General features: G+C 37.3%; 1 long non-coding RNA gene and 2 pseudogenes across 3 annotated transcripts in view; 1 reads left to right on the forward strand and 2 right to left on the reverse strand.

The window, feature by feature from the left end:
• Positions 1-2,247: 2,247 nt before the first annotated feature.
• Positions 2,248-3,178, reverse strand: LOC309872927 (olfactory receptor 4C11-like; annotated as a pseudogene). Its single transcript has one exon. The product of its transcript is annotated as an olfactory receptor 4C11-like (transcript).
• A 523-nt stretch (positions 3,179-3,701) lies between these two features.
• Positions 3,702-14,142, forward strand: part of LOC309873033 — a 697,683-nt gene continuing 687,242 nt past the window's right edge. The window contains exon 1 of the long non-coding RNA XR_014316156.1: positions 3,702-3,819. This is a non-coding gene — a long non-coding RNA (uncharacterized lncRNA). The remainder of the gene's footprint in view (positions 3,820-14,142) is intronic.
• Positions 12,209-13,877, reverse strand: LOC309841282 (olfactory receptor 4C46-like; annotated as a pseudogene). Its single transcript has 2 exons — positions 13,700-13,877; positions 12,209-12,701 (listed from the first exon to the last, which is right to left on the reverse strand). The product of its transcript is annotated as an olfactory receptor 4C46-like (transcript).

The raw sequence follows: 14,142 nt of genomic DNA on the forward strand, positions 1-14,142 counted from the left end.
TTGGTGAGTGCTGTGAAGTGTGTTAACCTGGTGATTCACAGACCTGTACCCCTGGGGATAAAAATATATGTTTATAAAAAATAAAAAATTATAAAAAAATAAAATAAAAATAAAAATAAACTATAAAAAAAAAAAACAGACAGAAGGAAAAAAAAAGAATGTTTTGCTCCTCCCCGGAATAGGAATATAACCACTGTTAGAAAGACAGTGAGAGACACACTTTTATTGTTTTCCACTTGATGTAAACTAATTTATCCATCTGGAAAATGAGAAGGTTGCCATTTATTTTTGTTAATGAGGGCTCTAATCAAAGTCCTATCTGTCATCTTGTAACAGCAAGGTTGTAAAATTACAAAAAAACTATAAAACTCCAGTGGATGGCAGTCAGTGCTGTGATCATACATCTATGAAGTAAAATTGTATAAACCACACTCACCCCTACTGTAACTGGGGAGAGTCTAGGTTCTAATGAAATAAATGATCTCTTTCCAGGGAACCAAGAGTAGACTCTCTGAACTCCTCTACTGGGATTGGCCCTGAGGACTTTGAAGAGGAATAAATGTATGAAGCCATTGGTAGACACCTGAATACTATTCCATATGTCAGTTTCTTGGTCTTTGAGAGTAATAAATCCCTCAGCTTTTACCTTTTTAAGGATGTCAGAACTTCAGTAGAACTAATGTCTCTTGGTAGTCAAGGTTTAAGTGCAAAGATATAGAAGAAAGAGTATTGTGGAAAAAAGTTACAAATGGCTAATATTTATTAATTCTTGTTCACTCAGGAGGGTAGATTGGGCTTTACAGGTTGTTTTAATGCAGTGGTTGTTTTTCAAAAACAAAAGCTTCAAGACCCCTCAAACCAAACTTTAGGGATTATACAAGACCACTTTTACCATCTTCTGTTCATGTGGTTAAAGGTTACATGAGCAATGTATCACAAGTTTAGCCCAGATAAAAGCATGGAGACATAGACTCTACTTTTTATTTTACTGAGATATGATTAGCATATAACATTATTAGTGGTTTCAGTTGTATAACCTCATGATTTGAATCTATATATATTTTAAATCGATTGCCTTAATAAATATAGTAAGTATCCATCACCACACATAGTTATAACTTTTCTTGGGGTGAAAACTTTTAACAGCTACTGACTATAATTTTCAAATAAAGATTATAGTGTCATTAACTATAGACACAACATTGTATTTTAATCAAAATAGAGATCCAAAGTCACTGTTATGAACTAATTTTTAATACATATTTACAAATCTTTCATTCATGGGAAATCAATTTTTAATAATAGTATTTATTTATTAGTTGATTGTGTTATGTTAGACACCATATAATACATCATTAGTTTTTGATGTATTGTTCCAAGACTCATTGTTTACATATAATACTCAGTGCTCCATGCAACAATTGCCCTCCATAATACCCATCACCATGGTTCAACCACTCCTTTACCCCTGTCTGCTCTAAAACCCTCAGCCTGTTTCTTGGAGTCTACAGTCTCTCATGGTTAATCTTTCCCTCTGTCTTCCCCCAGTTCATTTTACCCTTCCTTCTCCTAATGTCCTCTGTGTTATTTCTTATGCTCCATTAGTAAGTAAAACCATATAATTGACTTTCTCCGCTTGACTTATTTCACTCAGCATAATCTCCTCTAGTCCCACCCAGATTGTACTAATAATCACAAAATTTAAGTTTTGTTTTTAAAAGCTTTATTGAGATGTAATCCACATACTAAAAATTCAAAAATTACATATATTTATATATACAGCATTTGGCCTTTAGTTCACTAGTGTGGAAATATTTTCAAGATAAACTAGTAATATAATGAAAAGAACTTCTTGACACACAGAGTTAGCTCCTTTGCTCCGATTGTGTTCAAGAGAAAGCAGGAAACCTTATTTGAAATGAGCTGTAGAGAGAATTACAAGTCATAGATTACATGATATTCTTTATTTATGGATATTCACTGTTTGACAAGTTGTGATCTTTCTTCTTATCAAACTAAGTGTGATGTGAAATGTGAGGAGTGTTTCATAATCCACAATGTCAGAACTGAGTTCTCAGGAAAAGAAAGAACCAGGCTGGCATTATGAGGGAAGCTACTAGTTTGAGCGCAGAAGTACAGAAAAAAAGTAAGGAAATAAGCTGTATTATAATAGAGACATTGGTGAAGTCAGGATACACATCATATTTGATATCTGTATAGATTAAGAAATCAGTCAAAACCCTCAATTCATCTCTTGCTTTCTGAGGTAGTTGTAATATGCCATAGGTTTCTCATGGAATTTTTCACTTCTGCATTCCTCAGTGTGTAGATGAGTGGTTGAGAAAAGGAGTCCCAATAGTATAAAATATGGACACCATCTTGTCCATGGGGAAAGTGGTTGGGATACATGAATATATGAATACACATGGACCAAGAATAAGACTACTATGATGATGTGAGAAGTGCAAGTAGAGAGAGCTTTTTTCCCTCCCCTCTGCACTATGCTTTCACAGTGAATGCAAGATGAAAATGTATGAGGTCATCAGAAACACAAAACTGCTTGTACAAATGGGCCCACTGTTAGACACCCATTCTAGGTTGATCATGTAGTTGTGCATGCAAGCAAGTTTCAGCAAGGGCTGTAAATAACAGCGGTAATGATCAATCAAATTGGGTCCACAGAAAGGCAATTTCAAGGCCAGGAAAGGCCTCAGCTATAGAATGGATAAAAGCCCCTATCCATGCAATAACAATCAAGATGATGCAGACCTGCCATCTCATAATGGTTGGGTAATGTAAGGGCTTGAAGATGGCCACATAATGATCAGCAGCCATGAGGTTGAGGACAAAGACTCCATGCATCCAAAGAAGTGCAAGGCAAAGACTTGAATCATGCACTCATTGTAAGTTATGATTCTTTTTGCAAAGAGTGGATCCACAATTAGTCTGGGGGCTGTGGATGTTGAGAAGCAGAAGTCAGTAAGTGACAAATAAAATAGGAAAAAGTACATGGGGCTTCCAAGTGTCCAGATGGACTTGATGATCACAATAATCAGCAAATTCCTATCATGGTTCCCACATATAAAATGAAGAAGAATACAAATACCATTTTCTTTTTCATAGGATCTTGGGTCAATCCTAACAGTATGAACTCAATGATGCTATTATTTTGTTGCATAATTTCAGGCAAAGTAGAGAAAGCACAGGTTAGAAATAATTAATCTTCCCATCAAGACATACAAATGGCTATCAGACACATGAAAAAATGTTCATCATCATTAGCCCTCAGGGAGATTCAAATTAAAACCACATTGAGATATTACCTTACACCAGTTAGAATGGCCAAAATTAACAAAACAGGAAACAACACTGTTGGTGGGAATGCAAGTTGGTGCAGCCTCTTTGGAGAACAGTGTGTAGATTCCTCAAGAAATTAAAAATAGAACTTCCCTATGACCCTGCCATTGCACTCCTGGGTATTTACCCCAAAGATACAGATGTCCTGAAAAGAAGGGCCATCTGTACCCCAATGTTTATAGCAGCAATGGCCACAGTTGCCAAACTATGGAAAGAACCAAGATGCCCCTCAATGGACGGATGGATATGGAAGATGTGGTCCATATACACTATGGAGTATTATGCCTCCATCAGAAAGGACAAATACCCAACTTTTGTAGCAACATGGACGGGACTGGAGAGATTATGCTGAGTGAAATAAGTCAAGCAGAGAGAATCAATTATCATATGGTTTCACTTATTTGTGGAGCATAACAAATATCATGGAGGACAAGGGGTATTAGAGAGGAGAAGGGAGTTGGGGTAAATTGGAAGGGGAGGTGAACCATGAGAGACTATGGACTCTGAAAAACAATCTTTAAAAACACAGTGTTTAGGGTACCTGATGGCTCAGTCAGTTATCGTCTGACTCTGGATTTCCGCTCAGCTTATGATTTCAGGATTGTGAGATAGAGCCCCATGCCAGGTTCTGTGTCTTGTGTGGAGCCTGCTTAAGATTCTCTCTCTTCCTCTCCTTCTGCCCCTTCCCTTGCTCTCACACACACTCTCCCTCTCTCTCTCTGAATAAGTAAAATCTTTTTAAAAAACCAAACTGTGCAAATGAAAATGGGCCAAATAATTGATTTCAAAAGAAACTTCTTATTAAAAATGTGGAAAGATAATAAATTTAATTAATATCTAAATACATTCAAATTTAAATTCTAACTATATATCTTTTCACTTATCAGATTAATAAATTGACCTTTTTGATAAATGTATTTTTATTTTCTTAAGATTTTATTTACTTATTTAATAGAGAGAGGACTGAGCATGGGAAGCAGCAAGCAGAGGAGAGGGAGAAGCAGAATCCCTGCTCGGCAGGGAGCCAGATGCTGGACTCAATCCCATGATCCTGATATCATGACCTAAGCCAAAGGCAGATGCATAACCTACTGACCCACTCAAGTGCCCCATTGATAAATGTATCCTAACAAACACTACTGAAATTGATGTGGGAAACAACCAATCCCACATACTTTTGGTAGGAGTTTAAGGGGGTGCAATTTCTTGGGGATTGATTTTCATTGCTGAGGATATTTCAGTGGCACTTAGACACAGGTCTAGTGATTCCATTTGCTGCAAATAATCTCACAGGCATAAAGATAGTCACAGCAGTCCTTTCCAAGTCAGAAAAGGGGAAGAAACAACTTCAAGCCCATCAGAAAGGAAGCTAAATGAATCAGGGATGCTATTTTATGAATCATCAATAAAAAGGAGGTGGATACATATATGCAGTGGTTTCTAAAATATGTTGAAAAGTGACAGAGTTCAGGATTCTATGCAGAGGATGGTAGTGTAATCATTATCAGAAGAATAATATATCACACACACACACAGACTCATATCATATCATTGTATTTAAGATAGTACCAAACTTACATAATATTTGTGGATTCAGGGGTGCTTGGGTGGCTCAGTGGGTTAAAGCCTCTGCTTTCAGCTCAGGTCATGATCCCAGGGTCCAGGGATCGAGCCCCGCATCGGGCTCTCGGCTCAGCAGGGAGCCTGCTTCCTCCTCTCTCTCTGCCTGCCTCTCTGCCTACTTGCAATCTCTGTCAAATAAATAAATAAAATCTTAAAAAAAAAAAAAAAGAAAAAGAAAGTACATATTCCTTAACAGGATGTGATCCACATGGCACGTTGCCTCTGTGACCTTTCTCCCAATAACCCATAACTCCAGTCCAGTCTTGAGTAAAATAACAGACAAACCCTAAATGAAGGTTTTTATATAAAATGTTTGTCTAGTTCTGCTCAAAATTGTCAATTTCATCAAAAACAAGAAAAGTTCAGAGGTGCCTGCTCTACTCAGTTGATTAAGCCTCTGACCCTTGTTTTAAGCTCAGGTCATGATCTCAGGGTCCTGGGATTGAGCTCTTCATGGGGCTTCAAAGTCAGCAAAGAGTTTGCCTCTCTGCCTCTCTCCCTCTGCTCTTCTTCTGCTTGAGCTCTCTCTCTCTCTCTCTCAAATAAAGAAAAAAAAAAAACAGAAAAGTTAAGAAAACACTTATTATCATGGACACTGAGTAAACTATTGATTTTTTTAAAATATTTTATTTCTTCATTTATTTGTCAGAGAGAGACAGAGAGAAAGAGGCCAGCCAGGGGAGCATGGGCACAGGGAAAAGCAAGCTCCCCACTAATCAGAAAGCCCATTGCTAGACTTATTTCAGGACCCTAGGATTATGACCTGAGCTGAAGGCACATGCTTAACCTACTAAGGCATCCTTAGAATTGTTGAATCATTATTTTTTCCACCTGAAACTAATCTAATATGTTAATCATACTTGAAATAAATAAATACAAGAACCTTAGGAGAAACTGCCACTGTCTGGAGCTCCTGAAGAAGACATGACAACTGAATATATTGTGGCATCTTGATAAGACTCTGGAGAAGAAAAGCAATATTAGTTAAAATCAAAGTTACTTGTTAAAAGTATGGATATTAGTTTAAAATAATGTGTTTGCTTAAACTGAATTAGTTTTGACAATTGTACTATACTATGTAAGATGGTAAGGGGAAACTGAGTGCAGAGCATAAGGGAATTCTGCATCATTTCTACAATTTCCCTGTAAATATAAATTTGTTATAACATATAGTTTACTAAAAATAACAACTTATTTCATTTAAAATGTCATCAAAGTTTATCCATCTTGTAGCAGGAGTCAGAAATTCCTTCTTTTTCCATGCTGAATAATATTCTATTGTACATGTACCACAAAATCTGCAAAGTCTATGTCCTCTTTTGAGTCTAAAGAAACTGCTATAAACCAGTAAAAGCCAATGTCGCAGTTCAGGTCCCTAGGTAGGAGGCTCCTTAGGTCAGGAAGAATTAATGTGTCAGTGTGCAGGTCATCAGACAGGAAAAGCTAAGGGTTCAGTTAGGCAGGAAAGTTCCTCTTACTCAGGGGACATTAGCTTTTTGAAATTTTCAGGCCTTTCTTTGGTTGAATGAAGACCCTACTTTAGTGAGAACAAATTAATTTACTCAGTCTAGCAATTCAAAAATTAATATCATCTAGAAAAATTTCATAGTCACAACCCAAAGCAATACTCAAACAAATATTTGAGCACCCTGTGGTCTAGGTGAGTTAACACATAAAATCAGTCAGTACAAGTTTATTTCTTAACCATCTAGCTCTTACACATATCTCATTAAACTGTACTTAATCTCCAAGTAAAGAAAGCATGTGGAGCCTGGGTGGCTCAGTTGGTTACATATCTGCCTTTGGCTCAGAGTCCTGGGATTTAGACCCATGATGGGCTCTCTGCTCAGAGGGGAACCTGCTGCTGCTCTCTCTCTCTCTGGCTGCCTCTCTGCCTGCTTGAGCTCTCTGTCCCCCTGTCAAATAAATAAATAAATAAATAAATAAATAAATAAAATGTTTAAAGAAAAACAAAGACAATACAAGGTCAGAATTCCACCTAACATCATACAACTCTCCTGCATACAACTGAAAATACACTAAAACCTCTACAAGAAGGAAAAGCAATTTTGGGGGAGTGATTTTTACTTTCTCCTTGATATTCAGTAAGTTAAATACTATGATGTGAAATTAGAACAGTAACATACTATGACATAAAGTCAACATATTTTCTGTTACATAATGAGGTAGCAAGAAAGGGAAGAAAACTAAGATGTGTGTGTATGTGTGTGTATAAAACAAATATTTATACTATAAGGAGTAAATATAATAACTACAGTATGCATTTTTGTAACAGTCACATGGTTAATTTATAATTTCTTCTGTTACTCCTTCTATATTCAATGTGCCCTTAGCAAGCACAAATGCTGGTCATGGTTCTTTAGCTGGTGGGGTGACACAAACTTTCATTACTGAAGGGTCTGGGTCCTTAGTAGTTCTGCCTTGATTGGTTTGTTGTAGTTTTCTGTTGATGTTAACACAGAGCATGGTGATACTAAGGGTGGTCCTATGGGATCTCCTATATTTTAGATATAATCTTTCTTATCTCCATTGTGGAGATAAGTCCAATTTCCCCTTTGTTGCCATGATAGATCACTCTAGCCAGTACAGCAACTTATTTCTTTACCTGTTGATTCAAAGGCATGAACTGCCCAAAGTCAGACAGCAGTCTTGACTCTGTTTAGTAGGATCTTGTTATGTCTCACGCTGGAAGAATTTATCCCTTTGGAATTAAGACTTAGAAGCAAGAAAAACACAAGTTAATGAGAACAGAAATGAAACATTTTGTTAGTCATTCATTAAGGGCAGTATGAATGTTGGCTCTCCCATTTCTATCCTTTGATTACAGGACCTGGCTATGGGAGGAACAGCAACATGTATTGGATGCTAATTCAGAGCATATGTAGCCTTCCATAGAACTGACGACTCTTGCTCCAACCCTGGAAGGTGTTGCTACTTAGTTCATACTACAACTAATTTGGAAAAAGTTATTCAAACATTTTATCATGCCAGTTGTTTCAAGATACTGGGAAATATGGTAACAACACTGAATTCCATGAGCATGGGACCATTGTGGCACTTCATTTGCCGTGAAGTGAGACCATTGATTAGAGGAAAAACTGTGTGCAATACTATAATGGTGGATAACAAGTTCTCATGAATTATTCTCATGATGAGATCATGAGTCTATCAAATGAAGGTAGGAATGCCTAGGAATAAGACTGGCTTAATTGCACAAAATGGTTCATCTTATCCACTTGATTATTAAAATCCTCCTCTGCCGGTGACCTCTTGGTAAGCATTCACAAAGGACAAATATATCTTTGTATGTTTTTACTTATTCAGAAAAGTATGGAAATATGCCTCTTCTTCAGATTGTCTTATTACTAATTTTTCAATGATTTATTTTTCATGTTCCTGACCATTAAGCCAAACCATTAGTCAAAACCCATAAATTAGTATACATTGTACTTCTAGCCATTACTCCCTCCAAGAAAATGAACACCAGGTGCATTGCTTAAATTTCTACCCATTGAAGGAATTTCCCATCCCCACTGACCTTGAAGGATTTTCCAGAATAGGGCTGTGGTGCTGCTTTTATTCACTTTTGACCTGTATCTACATATCACTGCAGAATTTTCTGTACATCAGGCCCAAATCTTTTCTCCTTATGTCAATTGATCATAGTGAACTTTCCATAAGGCCTTGGGTTCAGGCTGAATTTGGGTACTTCTTCATGTAACCATTTGTTCAGTTCCTTCTTGGGCCAGAAGTTCTGTACAGACGTCCCTACCTATGTGGGGAGAGCAATGTGTTTCATGATGCCCAGTGATTCCTGAAACTATGGGTAGTGCCAAAAACCATTATAGTATGTTTTTTCTATACCTGCATACCTGTGATAAAGTTATATTATAAATTAGGCACAGTAAGAGATTAATAACACTCATAATAAAACATAAAAATTATAACAACAAACTGTAACAAAAGTTATCTGAATATTCTCTCTCTCTCTCTCTCTCTCAAAAAACCTGATTGTACTGTATATACCCTTTTTCCTGTGATGATGTGAGATGATAAAATGTCATTGTGATAAGATGAAGTGAGGTAAATGACACAAGCATTGCGTTGTAACATTAGGCTACTATTTATCTTCTGCAGTATGTCAGAAGGAGGATCATCAACTTCTGAAAACATGGAAGGGAAAACTGTATATTAGGACACTATTCTATTTGGTAAAGGAGTGCTGCTTTGCACACCCAACTTTATGGCTCTATGAATCAGAAAACACCAAGTTCATGATGAGCAATTCTTGTTTCACAGAAATTTAATGGCCCGTGTTAAGTGTTTAGTCCCTGCTAAGGCCTGGTTGCAGGGAAAGAGCAATTTCTCAAAAAGGGAGTAGTTATCTGTAGAGGATGGCAGCACTTTGCTCCAAAATCCTGAGGGCCTGCACTGCAATTCATATATGGAGAGCTGCCAAACACCTGAACAACATTCCTTTCTTCCACTGATGCATGAAATACTATAAGACGTGCAGAATCCTAACAGCCATGTGGATTAGAAGTTTGGACCACAGTCTGGACCTGTGGCAGAAACTTTTCCTTTTTCTGAGCTCCACGCAAACTAGCAACTTCTTGAGTTACTTGGTAAATAGCCCAAAGTAAAACACCCAAATGAAGAACACATTGCTTCCCCAATCCAAAGGAGCCCATTGGGTATTGTGCATCTTTTGGTGTTGGAGAGGATAGATGGACCAAGATAGGGTGTATTTATCCCTTCACCTTAAAAGGGATATATTTTGTTTTGTTTTATTTAAGTTTAAGTTAGTTCACATTGAGTATATATTAATTTGGGGGTAGAATTTAGTGATTCATCAGTTGCATATAACACCCAGTTCTTATTACATGAAGCGTCCTCCTTAATGTCCATTATCCAATTACCCTATTACCCTACCTCCCTCCCTTTCAGTAATTCTGTTTTGTTCACTATTGCTAGGTATGTCTTGTAGTTCGTCTGCCTCTGGTTTTATCCTATTGTGTTTTTCCTTCAAAAGTGATATCTTTTTTTTTTTTAAGATTTTATTTATTTGACACAGAGAGAGAGAGAGAGATCATAAGTAGGCAGAGGCAGGCAGAGTGAGAGGGGGAAGCAGGGTCCCCACTGAGCAGAGAGTCCAATGTGGGGCTTGATCCCAGGACCCTGAGATCATGACCTGAGCCGAAGGCAGAGGCTTAACCCACTAAGCCATGAAGGTGCCCCTCAAAGGTGAATCTTGATATGCTCCATACTCTGGGCCACTGGAAAATTCACTGAATTTAAGTCCCCTGAGTTTTAATTGTGTTTAGTTTCCCTCCTCTGACAGACATGTGTTACCAATAAATCTAGAGTAGTTAAGTCTTGATCACTCAATCCACTCAACACGATGTCATCAATATAATGGACCACTGTGGATAGCTCGTAGAATAAATCAAGGTCCTCAAGGTCCTCATGAACTAAATTATAATATAGTGCTGTAGTGTTGACACATCCTGAGGTAGGGCACGGAAGGCATATTGGTGGCCTTGTAAGCTGAAATCAAACTATTTCTAATGGTTCTTACTGACAGGGAGAGAAGAAACAATTAGTGAAATCACTTGCTGAATATCAGGTATCTGAGAATCTGTTAATTTGTTCATTGAGGAAAACACATTTGATATTGATAGAGCAAGAGAGCACAAGCAGAGGATATAACAGAGGGAAAGGAAGAAGCAGGCTTCCCATTGAGCAGGGAACCTGATGCCTGGCTCCATCCCAGGCCCCTGGGATCATTACCCGAGCCAAAGGCAGAAGCTTAACCATCTGAGCCACCCAGGCACCCCAACAGTAAGTTTTAACATGATTAGGAGACTTTTTATCATCTTCCCTGTTCCTCCCTCTCCAGGTTCATATCAAGTTATTTACCTTTTATAAGCTCATTGTCTAGCATGAGGCACATGGTCAGAGTTCAATAAATAATTGTTGATTAAATAGATGAATTACCAGCCATAGCCACATTGAATTCACGAGGTTTCCTGTATACTCATTTTTACCCACTGGCCTTTGTTATATATTCTTTCCTGTAACAATTCTCATGCTCCAACTGATGTTCGTATTCACTCTGCTTACTCCATTTCAAGTTTCAGGTACCATTTTGTATGTCTTTTCATCTTGGAACCTTTTCTGACCCCTGGTTCTTTGCTGTGTGTCCCTCAAACATGTTTTCATAGCACCTGTGCTGCCTCTAATCTCATCATGTATAACAGTGTGCTATCATTTACTGCTCTCCTCTGGGTGTCTCTTAGTGGATCTGAAACTCTGTGAAGGCAAGATCCAGGTTCCTCTCTATTCACCTTTGAAACAGAAGCTGTGAATGTGTCTAATACATTCTATGGGCTCTAGAAATTTTTGATTAATGAGTGAGGGATAGAAAGAATTAATAGAATATATTTATCCTGAAGTGTTTTGTGTGTAAATAGAAGCATATATTTTTTAAAACTATCTTTTCATAATGAAATGTTGCCAAAAAGTAAACTAACAGATAAAAAGAACATGAAGACCTCACATTAATATGTTGATATCCTACTGAAAGCAGGGAGAGTATTAAGGTAAGCTATTTGCCCCTTCATTGAGAATCTCAGCTTCAATTTCTGTTTCATTTCACACTTTAAGCAGGAGTTAAGACAAATTGTGTTTTTTCAAAGAGATCTAGCTAGAATTCTGAGAGTCTGGTTAGGTCAATAGCAGGAAAGAAATTCCCTACCTCCCGCCCTAATATCTAATTTTTATCTAATATCTATATATAGATATATCTAATTAGATATATTTAATTTATAATCTTATAAATATCTAAATATATATCTAGATATATAAATAAATACCTATATATATATATACATATACATATATATATATATATATATATCTAATTTTGGGGTGGGAGGTAGGGAATATATATATTCTATCATCTATCTATCTATCTATCTATCTATAATTTGCTTTAAATTTTATTGACTTTATTCACCTTATTTTACACTTTTTTAAATTTTCATTTTCATGCATTCATTTCATTTCTATTCTTTTCAATGTAAGATTTATGATAAATAGCAGTAACTTTTTTCCCCTTTATTTCATATGTGTTCCTTGTCAAGATAATCCAAAATATCATTTTGACCTTTGCTTGAGTTGAATCAATATGGAGGTCCAGTTACATTTATTTGTCACCTAAAATAGCTTTCTTACTACATAATTTCCTAATGACACCCATATTAAATCCTTTCATCTGGTCATTTCTCAAGGTATAGATTAAAGGATTTAATATGGGTGTTATTGTAGTATAGAGCAATGCAACTGCTTTATCAATAGATAAAGTAGCTGTGTATCTCACATACACAAATATGCAGGACACAAATAATAGGACAACCACTGTGATGCAGGAGACACAGGTAGAGAGGGCTTTGCACCTTGCCTCCAAGCTGTGGTTCCTTAGGGAGCACAGAATGACCACCAGGAGACCAGCAAGAGGAGGAAGTTTAACAGACAGAAAGAACCACTGTTGGTAGCAACGAAGAGCCCTAGAGTGTGGGTATTAGTGCAGGCAAGATTGAGCAAAGTGCTCAGATCACACATAAAGTGATCTATGAGGTTAGGGTCACAGGAGGGTAATGGGATGATGAAGAGGATCTGTATGGCTGCATGTAGAAAGCCTTTCACTCACACCAATCCCATTAGCAGGACACACACTTATGAAGTGAAATGGCTTGCAGATGGCCACAAGTGGTCACAGGCCATCACAGTAAGCAGGATGACATCAGAATGTTCTCCAAATATTTGGTAATACAGGCATTGAATGGGATGATCTTCTCTCCATGAAGTGAATCTAAGGTCTGTGTAGGTGTATTGACAGAAAAATAGCAGGCATCAATGAAGGAGAGATAGGAAAAAGTACATGGGGACCCTGGTAAATGGCTGTCAGTGACAGTGACCAAGATAAGCACATTCCCTACCCAAGAGATGATGCAGCAACAAATATGATTTTTTGCATCTTTAGATTCTCTATGAACCCCAGTAAGAAAAAAAAAAAAAAACACTGTCAATTTCTTCCTATTCTCCATTATTTCATTTGTGAATAATTAATTACCTGAAAAAATCCTTTTTGATTAATATAACCTTGAATTTATTAAGCTTTTTTTTAAAACCTAGTAAATAATAAATGCCTAACTTATATTGAGTTGTGGATTTTCATGGGGTTTTTTGAGCTAGAAGGTAAGTTCTGATTCTTTTTTGTTTTTAAGATTTTATATTCATTTATTTGACAGACAGAGATCACAAACAGGCAGAGAGGCAGGCAGAGAGAGAGGAAGGGAAGCAGGCTACCAGCCAAGCAGAGAGCCCGATGCGGGACTCCATCCCAGGAGCCCGGGACCATGACCTGAGCTGAAAGCAGAGCCTTTAACCCACTGAGCCATCCAGGTGCCCCATAAGATCTGATTCTTTTTTTTTTTTTTTAAAGATTTTATTATTTATTTGACAGAGAGAGATCACAAGTAGGCAGAGAGGCAGGCAGAGAGAAAGAGAGAGAGAGAGAGAGGAGGAAGCAGGCTCCCTGCTGAGCAGAGAGCCGGATGCAGGACTTGATCCCAGGACCCTGAGATCATGACCTGAGCTGAAGGCAGTGGCTTAACCCACTGAGCCACCCAGGCACCCATAAGATCTGATTCGTAAAGATTGTCTTTGCACACCTCATTGTCAGAGATGGCTGAGAGCCTATATTCAAGGGTGGTAATATCATCTAAGTTTGAAAATAGTGGTAGGAAATGGATGTCAAGGGTATAAATGTAAAGCTGGACTTTTTCCTTTATCCTTAGGATGTGGAGACCCATGGAAGGTATTAGAGAATATGAGTGGAAGGATGAAAAGGAATTGTAGTAAGGATGACTTTGAGATATATCTTTGGTAAAGATCTTTGTGTGTCTTGGATTAAGTCAGCTGACCTTCAGTAAAGGGATGCAAGCTAGTAAAAAGAAAGCCAAGTATCTCACTATTTATAATAGTTTATAAAAAGGGTAGCAGGGTGTTTCTTATGTAAATATAATAAAAAGCCTTCAGGAGCTAGTATAAAAGAATTGATAATAACTATTGCCAAAT

This window comes from Mustela nivalis (assembly GCF_964662115.1).
Source record: "Mustela nivalis genome assembly, chromosome: 9".
NCBI lineage: Eukaryota > Metazoa > Chordata > Mammalia > Carnivora > Mustelidae > Mustela > Mustela nivalis.